At 44.0% G+C, this 18,979-nt stretch overlaps 10 non-coding genes across 10 annotated transcripts; 5 read left to right on the top strand and 5 right to left on the bottom strand.

Annotated features, from left to right (window-relative positions):
• Positions 1-8,288: 8,288 nt before the first annotated feature.
• trnak-uuu (transfer RNA lysine (anticodon UUU)) lies at positions 8,289-8,361 on the top strand. The gene has a single exon. It is a non-coding gene; the product is annotated as a tRNA-Lys (tRNA).
• A 262-nt stretch (positions 8,362-8,623) lies between these two features.
• Positions 8,624-8,697, bottom strand: trnat-agu (transfer RNA threonine (anticodon AGU)). Its single transcript has one exon. It is a non-coding gene; the product is annotated as a tRNA-Thr (tRNA).
• Positions 8,698-10,765: 2,068 nt separating this feature from the next.
• On the top strand, positions 10,766-10,838 carry trnak-uuu (transfer RNA lysine (anticodon UUU)). Its single transcript has one exon. It is a non-coding gene; the product is annotated as a tRNA-Lys (tRNA).
• A 262-nt stretch (positions 10,839-11,100) lies between these two features.
• Positions 11,101-11,174, bottom strand: trnat-agu (transfer RNA threonine (anticodon AGU)). The gene has a single exon. It is a non-coding gene; the product is annotated as a tRNA-Thr (tRNA).
• Positions 11,175-13,243: 2,069 nt separating this feature from the next.
• trnak-uuu (transfer RNA lysine (anticodon UUU)) lies at positions 13,244-13,316 on the top strand. Its single transcript has one exon. It is a non-coding gene; the product is annotated as a tRNA-Lys (tRNA).
• A 262-nt stretch (positions 13,317-13,578) lies between these two features.
• trnat-agu (transfer RNA threonine (anticodon AGU)) lies at positions 13,579-13,652 on the bottom strand. The gene has a single exon. It is a non-coding gene; the product is annotated as a tRNA-Thr (tRNA).
• A 2,069-nt stretch (positions 13,653-15,721) lies between these two features.
• trnak-uuu (transfer RNA lysine (anticodon UUU)) lies at positions 15,722-15,794 on the top strand. Its single transcript has one exon. It is a non-coding gene; the product is annotated as a tRNA-Lys (tRNA).
• Positions 15,795-16,056: 262 nt separating this feature from the next.
• Positions 16,057-16,130, bottom strand: trnat-cgu (transfer RNA threonine (anticodon CGU)). Its single transcript has one exon. It is a non-coding gene; the product is annotated as a tRNA-Thr (tRNA).
• Positions 16,131-17,506: 1,376 nt separating this feature from the next.
• trnak-uuu (transfer RNA lysine (anticodon UUU)) lies at positions 17,507-17,579 on the top strand. The gene has a single exon. It is a non-coding gene; the product is annotated as a tRNA-Lys (tRNA).
• A 262-nt stretch (positions 17,580-17,841) lies between these two features.
• On the bottom strand, positions 17,842-17,915 carry trnat-agu (transfer RNA threonine (anticodon AGU)). The gene has a single exon. It is a non-coding gene; the product is annotated as a tRNA-Thr (tRNA).
• Between the last annotated feature and the right edge of the window lie 1,064 nt (positions 17,916-18,979).

Below are 18,979 nucleotides of genomic sequence, written 5' to 3' on the forward strand. Positions count from 1 at the left end.
CACGAAATGTGGAGGAGCTTAAGTGTAGGATCAATATCCCTTTTTGTTTATTAATAGCCTAATTGCGAACTGCTCCTCCAGATTTCCTTTCCCTGATAGTTCATTAAAATACATTTTTGCATTAATACATTTCATACACTTTAGACTAACACATCTCTCCCTCCTTGATTTTGCTTGATCATTTAAGTATTTCCCTCTATGCGTATGGTATCTAGGGTCATATTATCTCCTCTTATTTTCAAACTATTGATAATGGTACATGCTGTCCATTGCCCTGTTAATTACACATCGACATAAGCATCCTGCTAACGCTATCCCTACTATTATAAGCAACAGTAACATAAATGATTTAAAAATCCAATCAAACATCCCATTTCCTACCCATCCTAACCATCCAGGTGGGTTATAATCATGGAATTCGTGACCTATCTTTTGGAGTTGGTCTGCTTGTGCCTTGATATGCTTTGCAAGGTTAGTTATATTCTCAGATTTATCTGGTATGTAAGTACAGCATTCTTGTTAAATTATGGCACATGTTCCTCCCTGCGAGGCCAATAGATAGTCCAAAGCCAGTCTATTTTGCAGGGCTACTGTGCGGACTGCCATCAGTTCTGCTGATACTTCTGTCAAGGCTTGCCCTGTTTTTCGAGCTTCAGCTGCAGTGATATTAGCCAGTTGTTCCAGGGCTGTGGCCATCAGAATTAACTCGTTTGCCGTTCTTCCTGTCCCATGTAATGGAAAGGCCATCATAAAGAACTAGTCAGTCTTACTGATTGTTCGTTTTGCTCGCGAAGGGTAGCTTCGTAGGGAAGGCATGTGGTGCATATAGGGCACTACATATCCCAGATAACAGGAGCCTGTCCAGTTCGCAGGAAGCCAGGGATATGCCTTTGTACCGCATATAAAGTAAGTTCCATTGTAGGCCGTGAAGTTCTCAGCCAGCGTCATCCAAGTTTGTACAGCTTTTCCTTCCCACACGTTGCTTGATGTGATGTTGCATATTTCAGTCCAGTCTATTTTGAACATACCAGCTGTACTTAAATCTTTCACAGGTGGTTGCCATTCTACAGTTTGCTGACATTTACTTTCTCCAACTCTTGCTCCATCCACATTTTTCTTTAAACAGAAGGATCCTGGTCCATTTGATTTTAGGACCGTCGGTACAGGTGGGAACTGGGAATGGTCGTAGGTTGGTTGGTACCATGTAGCAAACCTGGTCATTCTATACCCAGCTGACTCCCACATTGTCATGTTTCCTCCTTCCCCTGTCTTATTTTGTCTCAATATCCATTCTATAGTTTCTGAAATCTGAAAGGGGAGAGACTGGAGTGGTAGGCCTTCTTGGGAATGGCTTGGGACATGAGTGCAGACCTAACATTTGCTTATGTTCAATCTTTCTGCATACATATATGACATATATAGGTAAGTATTTATATGCGATCTGTCTTCTTCCTGTTCATTTTTACTCTTGCCACCCCCCATACTAAGTACTAGTATTATCCCCATCCATCCTACCCCTACTTTTCCCATGCTATCACAAGGAGGGAGAGTACAATTTATCACAGTTTACACAATTCTTTTCCCGCGCTTAGTCGCCGCTACTACTATTTAGTTTATACAGTCTTTCAGCTTCAATTTCAGTGTTTTCTCTTGTTTTGTCAGTTCAGTTGATAGCTCAGTTTCCTGGGTCGAATTCGGTGAACCATGAACTTGAGCGGTAGAGTTTGTGTCAACAGTCCTTGTTCCTGAGGAAGGAAAATACTGATCACTGGTATACAAATCAAATTTCCATCTTCTTTTAAGCATTGAAACAGATCTTCCCCTCTTTTGCAGTCTTTAGTGCTACATTGCAAAACAAGGAGCGTCAGTCTCAATCAAAGTTATCATGAGTCTATTCGGTGGGGGTAATTCAACTTGACCCCATTCCTGGACTTCTTGTTCGGGGATTTGTTCATTCTCTATTCGCACTACCATTTGTCGCATCATTAGTCTGGTAATAAAAGATCTCAAAGCAGGCAGTAAACAACAAAAGATTAGTCCAATTACGATCATTACTACTACTATTATAACCCCTGCCTTTGCAAACCATGCTCCCCATTGTCCGAATACATTATCAAGCCAATTCCAAATATTATGGCCAATTCTTTTGGGCCCATCATAGCTTGTATTAAGGCTTTTATTTGACTTTCATGCTGTATTGGTTCCCCACTACTTTTCATAAAGCCTCTCTGTTTCCAGATTGATCCAAACAGATGACACACTCCATGTGCATAAGCCGAATCTGTATACACTTCTACTGCCTCCCCTTTTGCTAATTCACATGCTCTGGTTAGTGCCTTAAGTTCTGCTAGTTGGGCCGAACAGGGCTGTTCACATTTTTCTGCTTCTATAACTTCAAGTCCTCCTGGTCTTTGTTCAACTATGGCATAGCCTGCGTGGTTTCCCAAGTGATCCCTGTAACATGAGCCATCTACATACAGTGTCCTCTTCTCTTCTGTCACTAGTCCCTCTGCTCTTAAGTCTTCTCTCAGTTTCATAAATGTTTTTGCTTCTCTTAAGCATTCATGTTCTTCTCCTTCATGAGGTAATGGCATGTAATCAGCTGGATTTACTCTGTTGCACTTTATTATTGTGATATCTGGAAATGTGGTTAGCATTCGATAATGATGGATCCTAGCAGGTGTCAGCACAAATTTTCCTTGCTCAATCAATTCAGCTACTTTGTGGTGTACATGTATGTTTATTAAATATCCCATTGTGATGGTAGCTGCTTTTTCGTAAGCCCACCAAGCAGCTGCCAAACCCTGATAACATGGAGGGTACCCCAGGGCCACATCGTCTAACTTGGTGCTATAATAAGCTATTGCTTGTTTCTTTCTTCCTTTACACCTGTCCTGCATTAACACAGCAGTTGCGAATCCTGTTTCCCTGTTGCTAACAAAAAGGTCAAAGGGTTTATCATACGAAGGCAGCATCAGTGCTGGTGCTTGCACCATCTCTTGTTTCATGTTATCAAATGCCTCTGAGGCCTCCCTGTCCCATATCAAGATCGCTTTTAACTCCTCACATCCGGCCTCTTTCATTATTTTCCTTAACGCTTGTGTTTTTTCTGCATAGTTTTCTATCCATTCTGAACTAAATCCTGTCATTCCTAAGAATGTCATCATCTGTCTCACTGTCTGTGGTTTTGGGATTTTCAATACTGCTTCTATCTGCTGGTGAGCTATTCTTTTTTGTCCAACAGTTATTTCCCTTCCAAGGTATTCTACTTTTCTTTGACAGAACTGTAATTTCTTTCTTGACACTTTATGTCCTCCTTTCGCCAGCTTTCCCAGCAGTTTTAAACTTTCTTCCCTACACTGTTCCTTTGTTTCTGTACACAACAACAAGTCATCCACATATTGTATCAGTGTTCCTTCTAGTTGTATCCCTGCCAAATCTGCTCTCAACACTTGGTTGAATACATGTGGGGAGTGTTTGAATCCTTGTGGCATTCTATTGTATGTGTATTGTTTTCCCTCATACTTGAAAGCAAAAAAGTACTGACTCGCTTGTGCCAAGGGCACACTGAAAAATGCTGAGCATAAGTCTATTACTGTAAACCATCTGCTTTCAGACGGTATGTTAGTCAATAAGGTGTAGGGGTTAGGGACTTCTACTGGCATATTTTCAACTACTTCATTAACTGCTCTCAGGTCGTGTACTAACCTCCACTTTTCCCCATCTGCCTTTTTAACTGGTAATAAGGGTGTGTTACATTTACTTCGGGTTTCTTTTAACACCCCTGCGTCTACTAATCCTCTGATTGTTTCTCTTATGCCTTTTACTGCTTCTGCCTTGATTGGATATTGTGGTTTATAAGGTCCTTGACATCCTGGCTTCAATTTTACTTCGACTGGGGTAGCTGTTTTAACTTTGCCTACATCTCTGTCGTTCTTTGACCACAATTCCTCAGGGAGAGAATCTAAATCTTTTTCTAACTTTGCTCTCCATTCTTGCTCTACTTCTTTATCTTTTAACTCTATTTTTACCTCTTTTGGTCTTCCAGTCATCCTTGCATTAACAGATATTTTCATCATTTGTCCGTCAGTCGACATCCAAATATTCTCATTGTTTGCTTTAATAAATTCCAGTTCCTGTGCCCTAAACGTCATAAGTCCCAAATCCTTTGGTCTGTAATCAGGATTCACCTTTAGCGTAACATGTGGTTCTGTCTCAGGCACTGAGAACCATTTTCTGACCCATTCATTCTTTCTAATTGTGAGGGCTGCTCCCTCTGGTCCGATTAAAATGCTGTCTGAATTTATTTCCTGTTCTTGTCCTGCCTCTTTATTCCACTTCTCCTGTATCTCTGACTGTTGCATTTTATCAAAAATCATTGTGCTATGTAGTTCAGTTTTTGGCCATTCGGCGTCTGGAATCTGTGCCTCTACAAATGTCCCCCAAATTTCCCATACCTGCTTTTTAATTTGTTCTTCTATGTCCCCTAGCCAATATACATTGGCCCACTCTTCTCCCCTTACCCTAATTACGTACATGCCCGTCAGATTAATTCCTTGAGTTGCACACTCTAATTTTAACCCTCACCCTAAGATTGCATCCCGGCCTAACAAATTCAGTGGTGTTTTATTGCACACTAACACAGGCACATGAGTGGTTTTGTTTCCACCGGTGATAGGCACCGGCATCGTCATTTGAGTCAATACTGCTTTCCCCGAGAACCCCATAGTTTTTACAAACTGACCTGACAATGGTAGGTGTCCTGCATATTTTTCTTGTATGCACGTACAAGTAGCTCCTGTATCTATCATCATGGGGATCTCAACCCCCCCTATTCTAACATTGATTACAGGTTCTTGATTTGCTGTGTCCGTTATTTGTACATACTGGCCTACCATTTCGGGGTTCTCTGGGCCTCCCTATAGGAAACTCTGGTGATTTACTGGCCCCTGACTCATTGGGCAGTCACTGGTTGGCACTTGCATCATTTGCTGACTCATTTGTTGTTGACCTCCTTGTCTATAGCTGTTTTGGGAACAATTCCTTTTTATGTGTCCTGTTTCCCCACATCCCCAGCATACCCCTGGAGGGCCAGGTGGTCCTCCCTGCCTGGGGCCTTGATTATATCCTTGGTTTTGTCCCCTCTGGTTCTGATAGGGTGCTTTTCCCTGTCCCTGTCCTTTTCCTCCTGCACTTCCCTTGCTATATTTACATTTTTCATCCCATTCTTCCTTACCCTCCTTCTCTTCACACCTTGCCTCACTGTCCACTGCCTCCTCACCTTTTTTACTCTGTTCTTCCTCCATTTTTCTATTTGCCCATTTTAACACCCTTACCCGAACCAACTCTTCCTCTAACTCTTGCCTCATACGGCGTATGTTATCCAGTTCTCCTTCCACTTTAGCACCTTCTTCTTCCCTTTTTACCTTTCTTTCCACCTCCTGCTTTGCCCATTGTTCGCGGGTCATGTCCCTTTCTTCATATTCCCCCTCAAAATTCACTGTCCCCTTTATTACTGGATACAGCCCAGCAAAATCTTGGTTTTCCTTATAAGGGGGCGGGGCTATATTTGGGTCTTTCAATTTTTCCTTTTCCTGAATCTGAACTGGCATTTGCATTTTCCATATGCACTTTTTCTCTTTTCCTTCCTTTTCAAATAATGTTAGTATCTCCAATTCTTTTCTTCTTTTCTGATTTCTCTTTTGTGATTTATCCCTTAGTTTATAGTTCTTTACCAGTCCTTTCTGATCCTCACATCTTTCTGTACACCAGGTGCCTCCCTCTGGCCACTGTGTGTTTAATTTACTTGTTCTTTTGGTCCATTTTTGGGAGATATGGGCTATGTCTCCTTTCAGGGCTGGGTACTTTTCTCCCAGAATTTCCACCGGTGTCTTAGTTTGATGTGGCATGTTCTGTTTCTTTGCACTGCCTTGCGGCTTAATATTTTCTGATATGTTGGTATTTGGCACTATTGTTATTTTTATGCGATATACTGTTTTCCCTTTTTCTGTCCTTGGGCTATCTTCCCACTGCACTTCCCTGACTGACACCTGTATTTCCAACCGAGGTCTCAGTATTTGCTTCCCTGTTCTTCCCTCTCCTGGTGATAATCCTTTTTCTTCTGCTAGTGGATAATATGCCTCCACTTGCTCACTGATTTCCAACAGAGCCTTACTTGGTCTGATTTCTTCTATTAATTCTGTCAATGTTTCTTCTACTGCTTCACTCGTCCAATTTTTGTATATTATTTCGTCCCAATTTATGTATGGCCACTCCTTATTCACTTCCTCCAAATTAACTACTTCAGTTATTCTTCTTAGCAGGGCATTTCTCTCACCCTCATACCACTCCCTAAAACCTCCTCCAACTATTTTTACTAGATCTTCTCTAAAAAAAATGTGTGTTAACACCACTACTTAGGAAATCTATTACTGCAATATTCCTACGTTATTCATCACTGTCGTGATCCTGCTTTACACTCCACATTTACCAACAGCTGCTTACACCGCTATTCCAGATCAACCTTTTCAGGCTTCTCCTTGTAGCCCCTTTACTTTATTTCACTACCTATCCCCTCTCTTCTTCCGGCGATCAACGTAGGTCCTTAATTACTATATCAGGTAGGAGACCAATCTCTCCTAGATCTCTCCTTCCTCTCGGCTGACGTCTCTCTCTCCGAGGTCCTGGGTAGGTTTGGACTGGCAGGCTTGCCTACACTTACTCTCCTTGGGCAAGTCGTAACCTGGAAGCCCGCTCCAAACCGCTCGACTAACCTAATTGCATCAATTAGCGTTCGGTTTTTGTAGCGTCTCACTTTTTACCCATTCGTGGACAATACAGTACATAAAACTAAAGCGTGCTTTTTACATGCAAAATTTACCCTTCCGATCAGACTCAGTCTCTCAATATTTTACACAATTTTAACTTTACCAATGCAGGTTATCTTTTGGGCAGGTGAGATCCAGGACCAGTGGAGAACCGGGTGCGCCAGGCCTCGAAAACCCCTTTCTGACAACAAGGATTTACATGCATGCAAGTCTGCTTACCTTGTTGACAGAAGGCCGGCTGGGGACTTCTCGGTTCCGGTCGGACCACCGTCTCCCTCGATCCCTCCGGGGTTGAGTCACCGGACGACCTCAACTCTGCCCTGCTCGCAAGCGACAGATTTGCCGTGGTTCCCCGTGGACGGCAAGAAGAGTTCATCAATCAGAATAGAGAGTCTGAGTCTTGATCTTCCAGGCAGCAAGGCTTTATTAGCTAATACATTTCAATAAAGCCGGGATTTCCAGATGAATCCAAAAAACCAGTGCTCTGACAGTCCTTTTTATCCACATTTAGCTTCATATTTCATCATTCTTATCTTACAGTCAAGGTTTTTTTGTTGCAGACCCCGAGGCCACTTTTCGTTAGCCACCATGGTTTACTAGACCTACGTTATCTGCCTTCTTTCTGATTGGTCACTAATGAATGTGCTGTGATATCATTGTGGTTACATCTTGCCTTCTTATCTGAAGTTTATTGTCTAATCAGCCAAGGTTGTTGCTTGTTCAACCATTGTAGGGCATCCTGCTATGCCAAGTCTTTTTTCCCGTTGTCTGACTTTCTCACGTTTATTTAAGAAATTACTTTCAGCTTCTGTGTGTTTCCTTGACTTCTTTTAGCCTTTATGTTCATTTATGTGAGTATCGATGTGTACTGACCTGGTAAGGTATTGTGCACTGAAAAAGGGTACACGTATATGCTTAATAAGATATGTGATGATATATGAGAACTTCTTAAGTAGTGATTATCTCTTCTATGTTAATTATTATCTCCTACTTGTCCTAATAATTATTCCTTCCAATATATGTTGTCTTAATGATTATCCCTTACAAATGCAGGACACTGAAACTGGTGGTCCTGAGAGAGATGGTGATTTACTTCAAACTGTACAACGTGAAATGCAGAAACAAGTACCACGGAGAATTGAACTCAGGAATATCAGCCGACTAGACAAGTGCATGAACGACCAGGACCACCGTTGACTTACTTTTGGACGCAATATAGGAACGAGAGAGGCAGCACGTAAAGTGGGGATGATTTGATAAGGACGTTGTGGTGCCAAATCGATGAAATTCGAAGCACGACTTGAATTTTGGACATTGAGAAAGTGAGGCGAAATAGTCATCTTGAATTTAACGTGGATAACATGACACTTCCCAAGCCACTTGAAAAAATGAACTCTCTTCCAAGCTTCTCTCCTCTCGAGCGCGGACAGTTGAACGGAGGGAAACAACTGGCAGTCAGGAGCCCGGATAGCTCAGTCGGTAGAGCATCAGACTTTTAATTTGAGGGTTCAGGGTTCAAGTCCCTGTTCGGGCGTAGCTGATCTTCAAACCTGAACGCAACTGTTTGAGATGTTGTTCAATTTCGCTTCACTTTAACCAATTCCTCACACGCGATTGACAATTGCAGAAGTCGCCACCAGCAAAATGCACCTATTTTCATCGGTGCTTCATGGCAGGCAGAGCCAAAATGCGTCTCTGGTCTTCTTTTCCTGCTGTCGAACTGTATGACTGTCAAGTTGCGGCGTCTCACAGCAAGAGTGAGTTTGTTGTAAAACGGCGAAACGACACGTACACGAAGGCGCCGCTGAGATTCGAACTCAGGATCTCCTGTTTACTAGACAGGCGCTTTAACCAACTAAGCCACGGCGCCAATGGAACGCTGCAAGCAGCATTACATTTGTAGATGAAAAAAAATGTAACCGACCGTGGACCGTGCAATCTGAAACAAAAGCAAAAACGGTGGAAAATCACAGCAGGTCTGACAGCATCTGGGCACAGAGAACAGAAGCAACGTTTCGGGACATTTCTTCAACCACAGGGTGCTGAATGAGTTGAATTCACTACCACACAATTTAATTGAAGTCAAACTTTGTTTGATTTCAAGAAGAAATTACTTTTTGCTCTTGGGGCTAAAGGGATCCAGGGGTATGGGAGGCAGGGGGATCACGATTTGATGATCAGCCATGATCAAAATGAATGGCGGAACAGTCTCGGAGGGCCGGACGACCCTTCTTGCTTCTATATTTCCATGTCGAGAGATTCTGCATCCTGACGGAATGTCATCCTGACTCGAAACGTTGTCTTTGTTCTCTCTCGGCAAATGCTGAGATTTTCAAGACATTTTCTATTTTACTTTTATGTCTTTACTAAAGCTAAGTGGATGCTACTCATGCCCCTATTTCTCATGTACTGACAGACATCAACAAACACGATTATCGTTGCTTGGGAGTACATGGAGGCCAGATTCGCCAGCAACTTTCTTCTTTGAACTGGGTACTTAGGAGACTGATCTGCAGTGTTTAAACTGTTAAATCTGCGAAACCATTTCAGCCTATTCCTGGGCAATGGGAACATGCTGCCGAATGAAGTGTTCATTGACAATCCAATTTCTTGTTCACGGATGACTTGCTGGAAACAGAGAACACAGTTTTGGAAATCAAATGGATTAAAGCTGCGGCAAATCATTTGTCAACGATGTACATATGAACAAAAGTCGTCGTGAATAGTTTGAAGATCAGTGCAGAGAGAACAAGAGTCAATGTTTAGATAGAACCGCCACGAGCTTGATGGCCGGAACAGACTCGATGTGCCAAAGGGACACTTTCTGCTGCAGAATGCAGGACACTGAAACTGGTGGTCCTCAGAGAGATGGTGGAGTCCATATCCACAGATCTCTAAAGGTTGCCAGTCAAGTGGATAGAGCTGTGAAGAAGGCCTACAGTGTGTTAGCTTTTATTAACAGGGGGTTGGAGTTTAAGAGCCGTGGCGTTATGCTGCAACTGTACAGGACCTTGGTGAGACCACATTTGGAATATTGTGTGCAGTTCTGGTCACCTCACTATAAGAAGGATGTGGAAGCGCTGGAAAGAGTGCAGAGGAGATTTACCAGGATGCTGCCTGGTTTGGAGGGTAGGTCATATGAGGAAAGGTTGAGGGAGCTAGGGCTGTTCTCTCTGGAGCGGAGGAGGCTGAGGGGAGACTTAATAGAGGTGTAGAAAATGATGAAGGGGATAGATAGAGTGAACGTTCAAAGACTATTTCCTCGGGTGGATGGAGCTATTACAAGGGGGCATAACTATAGGGTTCGTGGTGGGAGATACAGGACGGATATCAGAGGTAGGTTCTTTACGCAGAGAGTGGTTGGGGTGTGGAATGGACTGCCTGCAGTGATAGTGGAGTCAGACACTTTAGAAACATTTAAGCGGTTATTGGATAGGCACATGGAGCACACCAGGATGATAGGGAGTGGGATAGCTTGATCTTGGTTTCAGATAAAGCTCGGCACAACATCGTGGGCCGAAGGGCCTGTTCTGTGCTGTACTGTTCTATGTTCTATGTTCTATGACGTACTTCAAATTGTACAACGTGAAATGCATAAACAAGTATAACGGAGAATTGAACTCAGGAAGATCAGCCTACTGGACAAGTGCATGAACGACCTGGACCACCGTTGACTTACTTTTGGACGCAATATAGGAACGAGAGAGGCAGCACGTAAAGTGGGGATGATTTAATAAGGACGTTGTGATGCCAAATCGATGAAATTCTAAGCACGACTTGAATATTGGACATTGAGAAAGTGAGGCGAAATACTCATCTTGAATTTAACGTGGATAACATGACACTTCCCAAGCCTCTTGAAAAAATGAACTCTCTTCGAAGCTTCTCTCCTCTCGAGCGCGGACAGTTGAACGGAGGGAAACGTTTCGCAGTCAGGAGCCCGGATAGCTCATTCGGTAGAGCATCAGACTTTTAATCTGAGGCTCCAGGGTTCAAGTCCCTGTTCGGGCGTAGCTGATCTTCAAACCTGAACGCAACTATTTGAGATGTGGTTCAATTTCGCTTCATTTTAACCAATTTCTCACACGCGATTGACGATTGCAGAGGTCGCCACCATCAAAATTCACCTATTTTCATCGGTGCTTCATGGCCGGCAGAGCCAAAATGCGTCTCTGGTCTTCTTTTCCTGCTGTCGAACTGGATGACTGTCAAGTTGCGGCGTCTCACAGCAAGAGTGAGTTTGTTGGAAAACGGCGAAACGACACGCACACGAAGGTGCCGCTGAGATTCGAACTCAGGATCTCCTGTTTACTAGACAGGCGCTTTAACCAACTAAGCCACGGCGCCAATGGAACGCTGCAAGCAGCATTACAATTTGTAGATGAAAAACAATGCAACCGACCGTGGACCGTGCAATCTGAAACAAAAGCAGAAACGGTGGAAAATCACAGCAGGTCTGACAGCATCTGGGCACAGAGAACAGAAGCAACGTTTCAGGACATTTCTTCACTCACAGGGTGCTGAATGAGTTGAATTCGCTACCACACAATTTAATTGAAGTCAAACTTTGTTTGATTTCAAGAAGAAATTACTTTTCGCTCTTGGGGCGAAAGGGATCCAGGGGTATAGGAGGAAGGGGGATCACGATTTGATGATCAGCCATGATCAAAATGAATGGCGGAACAGTCTCGGAGGGCCGGACGACCCTTCTTGCTTCTATATTTCCATGTCGAGAGATTCTGCATCCTGACGGAATGTCATCCTGACTCGAAACGTTGTCTTTGTTCTCTCTCGGCAAATGCTGAGATTTTCAAGACATTTTCTATTTTACTTTTATGTCTTTACTAAAGCTAAGTGGATGCTACTCATGCCCCTATTTCTCATGTACTGACAGACATCAACAAACACGATTATCGTTGCTTGGGAGTACATGGAGGCCAGATTCGCCAGCAACTTTCTTCTTTGAACTGGGTACTTAGGAGACTGATCTGCAGTGTTTAAACTGTTAAATCTGCGAAACCATTTCAGCCTATTCCTGGGCAATGGGAACATGCTGCCGAATGAAGTGTTCATTGACAATCCAATTTCTTGTTCACGGATGACTTGCTGGAAACAGAGAACACAGTTTTGGAAATCAAATGGATTAAAGCTGCGGCAAATCATTTGTCAACGATGTACATATGAACAAAAGTCGTCGTGAATAGTTTGAAGATCAGTGCAGAGAGAACAAGAGTCAATGTTTAGATAGAACCGCCACGAGCTTGATGGCCGGAACAGACTCGATGTGCCAAAGGGACACTTTCTGCTGCAGAATGCAGGACACTGAAACTGGTGGTCCTCAGAGAGATGGTGGAGTCCATATCCACAGATCTCTAAAGGTTGCCAGTCAAGTGGATAGAGCTGTGAAGAAGGCCTATAGTGTGTTAGCTTTTATTAACAGGGGGTTGGAGTTTAAGAGCCGTGGCGTTATGCTGCAACTGTACAGGACCTTGGTGAGACCACATTTGGAATATTGTGTGCAGTTCTGGTCACCTCACTATAAGAAGGATGTGGAAGCGCTGGAAAGAGTGCAGAGGAGATTTACCAGGATGCTGCCTGGTTTGGAGGGTAGGTCATATGAGGAAAGGTTGAGGGAGCTAGGGCTGTTCTCTCTGGAGCGGAGGAGGCTGAGGGGAGACTTAATAGAGGTGTATAAAATGATGAAGGGGATAGATAGAGTGAACGTTCAAAGACTATTTCCTCGGGTGGATGGAGCTATTACAAGGGGGCATAACTATAGGGTTCGTGGTGGGAGATACAGGACGGATATCAGAGGTAGGTTCTTTACGCAGAGAGTGGTTGGGGTGTGGAATGGACTGCCTGCAGTGATAGTGGAGTCAGACACTTTAGAAACATTTAAGCGGTTATTGGATAGGCACATGGAGCACACCAGGATGATAGGGAGTGGGATAGCTTGATCTTGGTTTCAGATAAAGCTCGGCACAACATCGTGGGCCGAAGGGCCTGTTCTGTGCTGTCCTGTTCTATGTTCTATGTTCTATGACGTACTTCAAATTGTACAACGTGAAATGCATAAACAAGTAAAACGGAGAATTGAACTCAGGAAGATCAGCCTACTGGACAAGTGCATGAACGACCTGGACCACCGTTGACTTACTTTTGGACGCAATATAGGAACGAGAGAGGCAGCACGTAAAGTGGGGATGATTTAATAAGGACGTTGTGATGCCAAATCGATGAAATTCTAAGCACGACTTGAATATTGGACATTGAGAAAGTGAGGCGAAATACTCATCTTGAATTTAACGTGGATAACATGACACTTCCCAAGCCACCTGAAAAAATGAACTCTCTTCCAAGCTTCTCTCCTCTCGAGCGCGGACAGTTGAACGGAGGGAAATGTTTGCCAGTCAGGAGCCCGGATAGCTCAGTCGGTAGAGCATCAGACTTTTAATCTGAGGGTTCAGGGTTCAAGTCCCTGTTCGGGCGTAGCTGATCTCCAAACCTGAACGCCACTGTTTGAGATGTTGTTCAATTTCGCTTCACTTTAACCAATTCCTCACACGCGATTGACAATTGCAGAAGTCGCCACCAGCAAAATGCACCTATTTTCATCGGTGCTTCATGGCAGGCAGAGCCAAAATGCGTCTCTGGTCTTCTTTTCCTGCTGTCGAACTGCATGACTGTCAAGTTGCGGCGTCTCACAGCAAGAGTGAGTTTGTTGTAAAACGGCGAAACGACACGTACACGAAGGCGCCGCTGAGATTCGAACTCAGGATCTCCTGTTTACTAGACAGGCGCTTTAACCAACTAAGCCACGGCGCCAATGGAACGCTGCAAGCAGCATTACAATTTGTAGATGAAAAACAATGCAACCGACCGTGGACCGTGCAATCTGAAACAAAAGCAGAAACGGTGGAAAATCACAGCAGGTCTGACAGCATCTGGGCACAGAGAACAGAAGCAACGTTTCAGGACATTTCTTCACTCACAGGGTGCTGAATGAGTTGAATTCGCTACCACACAATTTAATTGAAGTCAAACTTTGTTTGATTTCAAGAAGAAATTACTTTTCGCTCTTGGGGCGAAAGGGATCCAGGGGTATAGGAGGAAGGGGGATCACGATTTGATGATCAGCCATGATCAAAATGAATGGCGGAACAGTCTCGGAGGGCCGGACGACCCTTCTTGCTTCTATATTTCCATGTCGAGAGATTCTGCATCCTGACGGAATGTCATCCTGACTCGAAACGTTGTCTTTGTTCTCTCTCGGCAAATGCTGAGATTTTCAAGACATTTTCTATTTTACTTTTATGTCTTTACTAAAGCTAAGTGGATGCTACTCATGCCCCTATTTCTCATGTACTGACAGACATCAACAAACACGATTATCGTTGCTTGGGAGTACATGGAGGCCAGATTCGCCAGCAACTTTCTTCTTTGAACTGGGTACTTAGGAGACTGATCTGCAGTGTTTAAACTGTTAAATCTGCGAAACCATTTCAGCCTATTCCTGGGCAATGGGAACATGCTGCCGAATGAAGTGTTCATTGACAATCCAATTTCTTGTTCACGGATGACTTGCTGGAAACAGAGAACACAGTTTTGGAAATCAAATGGATTAAAGCTGCGGCAAATCATTTGTCAACGATGTACATATGAACAAAAGTCGTCGTGAATAGTTTGAAGATCAGTGCAGAGAGAACAAGAGTCAATGTTTAGATAGAACCGCCACGAGCTTGATGGCCGGAACAGACTCGATGTGCCAAAGGGACACTTTCTGCTGCAGAATGCAGGACACTGAAACTGGTGGTCCTCAGAGAGATGGTGGAGTCCATATCCACAGATCTCTAAAGGTTGCCAGTCAAGTGGATAGAGCTGTGAAGAAGGCCTATAGTGTGTTAGCTTTTATTAACAGGGGGTTGGAGTTTAAGAGCCGTGGCGTTATGCTGCAACTGTACAGGACCTTGGTGAGACCACATTTGGAATATTGTGTGCAGTTCTGGTCACCTCACTATAAGAAGGATGTGGAAGCGCTGGAAAGAGTGCAGAGGAGATTTACCAGGATGCTGCCTGGTTTGGAGGGTAGGTCATATGAGGAAAGGTTGAGGGAGCTAGGGCTGTTCTCTCTGGAGCGGAGGAGGCTGAGGGGAGACTTAATAGAGGTGTAGAAAATGATGAAGGGGATAGATAGAGTGAACGTTCAAAGACTATTTCCTCGGGTGGATGGAGCTATTACAAGGGGGCATAACTATAGGGTTCGTGGTGGGAGATACAGGACGGATATCAGAGGTAGGTTCTTTACGCAGAGAGTGGTTGGGGTGTGGAATGGACTGCCTGCAGTGATAGTGGAGTCAGACACTTTAGAAACATTTAAGCGGTTATTGGATAGGCACATGGAGCACACCAGGATGATAGGGAGTGGGATAGCTTGATCTTGGTTTCAGATAAAGCTCGGCACAACATCGTGGGCCGAAGGGCCTGTTCTGTGCTGTCCTGTTCTATGTTCTATGTTCTATGACGTACTTCAAATTGTACAACGTGAAATGCATAAACAAGTAAAACGGAGAATTGAACTCAGGAAGATCAGCCTACTGGACAAGTGCATGAACGACCTGGACCACCGTTGACTTACTTTTGGACGCAAGACAGGAACGAGTGAGGCAGCACGTAAAGTGGGGATGATTTAATAAGGACGTTGTGATGCCAAATCGATGAAATTCTAAGCACGACTTGAATATTGGACATTGAGAAAGTGAGGCGAAATACTCATCTTGAATTTAACGTGGATAACATGACACTTCCCAAGCCACCTGAAAAAATGAACTCTCTTCCAAGCTTCTCTCCTCTCGAGCGCGGACAGTTGAACGGAGGGAAATGTTTGCCAGTCAGGAGCCCGGATAGCTCAGTCGGTAGAGCATCAGACTTTTAATCTGAGGGTTCAGGGTTCAAGTCCCTGTTCGGGCGTAGCTGATCTCCAAACCTGAACGCAACTGTTTGAGATGTTGTTCAATTTCGCTTCACTTTAACCAATTCCTCACACGCGATTGACAATTGCAGAAGTCGCCACCAGCAAAATGCACCTATTTTCATCGGTGCTTCATGGCAGGCAGAGCCAAAATGCGTCTCTGGTCTTCTTTTCCTGCTGTCGAACTGTATGACTGTCAAGTTGCGGCGTCTCACAGCAAGAGTGAGTTTGTTGTAAAACGGCGAAACGACACGTACACGAAGGCGCCGCTGAGATTCGAACTCAGGATCTCCTGTTTACGAGACAGGCGCTTTAACCAACTAAGCCACGGCGCCAATGGAACGCTGCAAGCAGCATTACATTTGTAGATGAAAAAAAATGTAACCGACCGTGGACCGTGCAATCTGAAACAAAAGCAAAAACGGTGGAAAATCACAGCAGGTCTGACAGCATCTGGGCACAGAGAACAGAAGCAACGTTTCGGGACATTTCTTCAACCACAGGGTGCTGAATGAGTTGAATTCACTACCACACAATTTAATTGAAGTCAAACTTTGTTTGATTTCAAGAAGAAATTACTTTTTGCTCTTGGGGCTAAAGGGATCCAGGGGTATGGGAGGCAGGGGGATCACGATTTGATGATCAGCCATGATCAAAATGAATGGCGGAACAGTCTCGGAGGGCCGGACGACCCTTCTAGCTTCTATATTTCCATGTCGAGATGGTGCTTCCTGACGGAATGCCACCCTGACTCGAAGCGATGTCTTTGTTCTCACTCGGCAAATGCTGAGATTTTCAAGACATTTTCTATTTTACTTTTATGTCTTTACTAAAGCTAAGTGGATGCTACTCATGCCGCCATTTCTCATGCACTGACAGACATCAACAAACACGATTATCGTTGCTTTGGAGTACATGGAGGCCAGATTCGCCAGCAACGTTCTTCTTTTAACTGGCTACTTAGGTGACTGATCTGCAGTGTTAAAACTGTTAAATCTGCGAAACCATTTCAGCCTCTTCCTGGGCAATGGGAACATGCTGCCGAATGAAGTGTTACTTGACAATCCAATTTCTTGTTCACGGATGGCTTGCTGGAAACAGAGAACACAGTTTTGGAAATCAAATGGATTAAAGCTGCGGCAAATCATTTGTCAACGATGTACATATGAACAAAAGTCGTCGTTAATAGTTTGAAGATCAGTGCAGAGAGAACAAGAGTCAATGTTTAGATAGAACCGACACGTGCTAGATGGCCGGAACAGACTCGATGTGCCAAATGGACACTTTCTGCTGCAGAATGCAGGACACTGAAACTGGTGGTCCTCAGAGAGATGGTGATTTACTTCAAATTGTACAACGTGAAATGCAGAAACAAGTACCACGGAGAATTGAACTCAGGACTATCAGCCTACTGGACAATTGCATGAACGACTTGGACCACCGTTGACATACTTTTGGACGCAATTTAGGAACGAGAGAGGCAGCACGTAAATTGGGGATGATTTGATAAGGACGTTGTGCTGCCAAATCGATGAAATTCTAAGCACGACTTGAATTTTGGACATTGAGAAAGTGAGGCGAAATAGTCATCTTGAATTTAACGTGGATAACATGACACTTCCCAAGCCAATTGAAAAAATGAACTCTCTTCCAAGCTTCTCTCCTCGAGAGCGCGGCCAGTTGAACGGAGGGAAACGAGTCGTAGTCAGGAGCCCGGATAGCTCAGTCGGTAGAGCATCAGACTTTTAATCTGAGGGTCCAGGGTTCAAATCCCTGTTCGGGCGTAGCTTATCTTCAAATCTGAACTCCACTGTTTGAGATGTGGTTCAATTTCGCTTCACTTTAACCAATTCCTCACACGCGATTGACAATTGCAGAAGTCGCCACTAGCAAAATTCACCTATTTTCATCGGTGCTTCATGGCCGGCAGAGCCAAAATGCGCCTCTGGTCTTCTTTTCCTGCTGTCGAACTGGGTGTGGGTCAAGTTGCGGCGTCTCACAGCAAGAGTGAGTTTGTTGCAAAACGGCGAAACGCCACGTCCACGAAGGTGCCGCTGGGATTCGAACTCAGGATCTCCTGTTTACTAGACAGGCGCTTTAACCAACTAAGCCACGGCGCCAATGGAACGCTGCAACCAGCATTACAATTTGCAGATGAAAAAAAACGCAACCGACCGTGGACCCTGCAATCTGAAACAAAAGCAAAAACGCTGGAAAATCACAGCAGGTCTGACAGCATCTGGGCACAGAGAACAGAAACAACGTTTCAGGACATTTCTTCACTCACAGGGTGCTGAATGAGTTGAATTCACTACCACACAATTTAATTGAAGTCAAACTTTGTTTGATTTCAAGAAGAAATTACTTTTCGCTCTTGGGGCTAAAGGGATCCAGGGGTATGGGAGGAAGGGGAATCACGATTTGATGACCAGCCAAGATCAAAATGAATGGCGGAACAGTCTCGGAGGGCCGGACGACCCTTCTAGCTTCTATATTTCCATGTCGAGATGGTGCTTCCTGACGGAATGCCACCCTGACTCGAAACGTTGTCTTTGTTCTCTCTCGGCAAATGCTGAGATTTTCAAGACATTTTCTATTTTACTTTTATGTCTTTACTAAAGCTAAGTGGATGCTACTCATGCCCCTATTTCTCATGTACTGACAGACATCAACAAACACGATTATCGTTGCTTGGGAGTACATGGAGGCCAGATTCGCCAGCAACGTTCTTCTTTGAACTGGGTACTTCGAAGACTGATCTGCAGTGTTAAAACTGTTAAATCTGCGAAACCATTTCAGCCTATTCCTGGGCAATGGGAACATGCTGCCGAATGAAGTGTTCATTGACAATCCAATTTCTTGTTCACGGATGACTTGCTGGAAACAGAGAACACAGTTTTGGAAATCAAATGGATTAAAGCTGCGGCAAATCATTTGTCAACGATGTACATATGAACAAAAGTCGTCGTTAACAGTTTGAAGTGCTGTGCATAGAGAAAAAGAGTCAATGTTTAGATAGAATCGACACGTTCTTGATGGCCGGAAAAGACTCGATGTGTCAAAGGGACACTTTATGCTGCAGAATGCAGGACACTGAAACTGGTGGTCCTCAGTGAGATATTGAGTCACTTCAAATTGTACAACGTGAATTGCATAAACAAGTATCACGGAGATTTCAACTCAG

The sequence above is a fragment of the Mustelus asterias genome, chromosome 16, assembly GCF_964213995.1.
Source record: "Mustelus asterias chromosome 16, sMusAst1.hap1.1, whole genome shotgun sequence".
NCBI lineage: Eukaryota > Metazoa > Chordata > Chondrichthyes > Carcharhiniformes > Triakidae > Mustelus > Mustelus asterias.